We start from the raw sequence: 3,180 nt of genomic DNA on the forward strand, positions 1-3,180 counted from the left end.
GCTCTTTGCTATGGAATTCTGGGAGTTGGAGTTTGTTGTGGGCCCAGAGCGGAGCAAAGAGCCAGACAAAGAGTTAAAGCGCGGCCAAACCGGGTTATTCCTCCAGTGTGGATGCAAGCCACCTCCATTTAACACCACTTCTAAGTGCCATGGCTAGATGCTTTGGAATTCTGGGATTTGTTTCGTGAGGTACAATCGGCCCTTTGTGTCTGTGGACAGCGGTCTGATTGACAGACAACCGACTTCATTCTCCGACGAGGAATGGACCAATGGAAGCCGGGCCTCCGTAACCTTGGCAACTTAGTCCCGCCTCTCAAGAGGCCGTAGAAGCGCCCTGCTACTAGTTACTGCCCACAGAGCCGGCGCATGCGTGTTTTATTCTCCCCTCCCGCCGCAACGTTGACAGAGGACGTCTCGCGTCAGTTCCTGCCCTGCTTCGGCGACTGACCAATCACACGTCAGCTGATTGGACTCCCGACACGTCATCTCCATGGCGACAGGGAGGGCCCGCCTTTTCCGGCCCCTTTGGGGAGCCGCTTCTCCCTCAACATGGTGAGTGGGTTCTTCTCGTTTTCGACACAAAAGCGGGATTCGGGCCCCGCTGGGGAGGAGGGCGTTTGTGCGCATGCGCAGCCACTTCTTAGGCTGCATCTACACTGGGCCCCACAACAAACTCCAGCTCCCAGAATTCCATAGCCAAGAGCCAGGATGCTGAAAAGCGGCGCCAAACAGGGTTATTCCTCTAGTGTGGATGCAGCCTATGTTGTGTTATGGCTATGTTCCCCCTTTTCCACTGCTTTCACTGCCAAGGCTCAGTGCTGTGCAAATTCTGGGATTTGTAGTTTCGTGTGCTATTTGGCCTTCTGTGTCAGTCAGAGAGCCCCGGTGCCACAACGGACTACAAATCCCAGGATTCCATAGCGTTGAGCCTTGGCAGTTCAATGGGCGTCAAACCAAATTAATTCTGCAGTCTGGCAGCAGCCAGGTTCGCCCAGTGAGTTTCCTGGCATCTAATGCAGATCCCAGAGGGACCCCAGCAGCCCTGTCTGCGAAAGGCCTTAGCAAAGGAGCCCTGATGTCTGTGAGGTTCCTGGGTGTCCCTGAGCAAGTTAGCTCCTTTCAGTGTCAACTGCTTTATAGGTTCATGAAGATACCTAAATGTTGTAATAGTGAAGCCATCTAATAATCTGAGGCCTTTCGAAGGCTCATGGCTTAGAAATAGATTGAGTGAAAGTTGGAAAATACCATTTACTTCACCTGTTGCATTTCTGCCTGTTATGCTGGTGTTCAAGGCCATAAGCTTGTCCTAAAGCAGCAGTCCCCAAACTGTGCCCTTTAAGGGATGTTGGACTTCAGCTCCCAGAATCCCTGAGGCTGAGGCTTCTGGGAGCTGAAGTCCAAAACCTCTTAAAGGGCACAGCTTGGGGACCACTGCTCTAAACAGTGGCATTGCTTGCAGCTACGCTTATCTAAAGCATCGCCACACTGTTTCCGAATGTCCGCTCTTATTTAGACGGCTTGTTCCAGCTACTCAGTGTTCCTTGATTACTAGGCTGTTACTTTGTGACAATTGTATTTTGTTTGTGATCAGAAATCAAGCTCAAGGAGATAGCAATAAAGAAGTCAGCAAACGCTACTGTTCCTTTTTTTTGTTCTCAGGGGACAATATATTTGTTTCGCAAATCCCAGAGATCCCTACTTGGCAAGTTGACGCAGGAATTCAGATCGGTCGCCTCTGATCGAAGGGTGAGCATTGTTTCCATTTATAACAGGGAATACAAAAGGAAGTGCTGTCGGCCCCTGTCTCCGTGGATCCTGCGTCCATAAATTCAACCATCTACAGTTTGAAAATATATATTTTTAAATTCCAAAAAATTAAATCTTTGTATTGCCATTTTATATAAGGGACACCATTTTACTGCCCCGTTGTATATAATGGGACTTGAGCATCCACAGATTTTGTTATCCACAGCAGGGCCTGGAAGTAATGATGAGTTGATGATGAGTAATGCCATGTTCTGTTTCTCTCTGCCATGCCAGTTCATTGCTCTGGTTATAGGTTTACTTGTTTTACAGTGCCTTGTTTACTCAGGAGTAAGTCTAATTAATATCAGTAGAATTTACTTCTAGGTAGGGGTTCAGAGGATTGGTTTATGAACCAATAAAATCACTGGTCCATGGTGTTTGAGATCTTAGATGAGTACCGCAGCTGTGTGCCCTGACTTTCTTAACTGATGTTAAACCAGAATTTCCTAGTTTGAATGTAACAGTGAATTCTGGTGCAGTGGAAGTCAAATTGCTTGTTCCTAACCTGGCATGCAATGGAAAGTGAAGAGACATAGAAAGGAGCATGTGGTTCTGATATTTGTCTGTGGTTCTGTAAACTATAGTTTACATTGTTTTGGATCATACATATGTCCCAGAATGTGTCAGTGCTCTTTGAGATTTGCAAGGAGTTGAAGTTGATGTAACACAATTATTTTTGTATGATTATGTTGCAGGACTATAATTTTTCTTGCAATAAACATTTTTAATTCCTTTACAAAATAGTTATTTTAACTATTGTCATTTACAGTCCTGGAAGATCTTGCTGTTTGGTGCAATAAACATAGTATGTACTGGGTTCCTTCTTATGTGGTGCAGTTCTACAAACAGCATAGGTACGTTTCTGTTTCTACATTTAAATGCTTGTGGATGGTAAATTGATGATAGAATCAATTATTCAATTGATTATAGAATCTTGGTTTGTATTAAAGAGAGACAGCCAGTATAGTAATTAAATGAGGTTAGGGCTGTTAGCATCACGTGATATTAAATGCTGTCTTTCTATCAGGTGTTTTCAAAAGACACTCTAGCTCATTGCTGTTTTCTTCCTTGAGGTTTTCCCCAGGTGGGGTTTAACAGAATAGCAAGATTAATCAGCCTGCAATCTGTCTGGTTTTGGGCTTTATTGACTGGCACCATTTGGATGTGATTTCACAATCACTAGTACTGTTTGTGCTGAAAATGTCTTGAAGGTGGCTGTTGCCGCATTATTTCCCCAACATTGCAATTTGAAATTAAGTAAATTTTCCAGCACTAGAAATGTGCATGAAGAGAGATCATGCAATAGGATATTTATTACTTGTGAATGGATTTGATCATGATCTTGTGTGTTTTATTGCCTTGTCTGCCATTTTT

General features: G+C 44.5%; 1 long non-coding RNA gene across 1 annotated transcript; it reads left to right on the forward strand.

Annotated features, from left to right (window-relative positions):
* The first annotated feature begins 410 nt into the window (after nucleotides 1-410).
* Nucleotides 411-3,119, forward strand: LOC121918187. Its single transcript, XR_006101179.1, has 3 exons — nucleotides 411-552; nucleotides 1,660-1,746; nucleotides 2,576-3,119. It is a non-coding gene; the product is annotated as an uncharacterized LOC121918187 (long non-coding RNA).
* The last annotated feature ends 61 nt before the right edge of the window (nucleotides 3,120-3,180 follow it).

This window comes from Sceloporus undulatus, unplaced genomic scaffold (assembly GCF_019175285.1).
Source record: "Sceloporus undulatus isolate JIND9_A2432 ecotype Alabama unplaced genomic scaffold, SceUnd_v1.1 scaffold_5559, whole genome shotgun sequence".
Lineage (NCBI taxonomy): Eukaryota > Metazoa > Chordata > Lepidosauria > Squamata > Phrynosomatidae > Sceloporus > Sceloporus undulatus.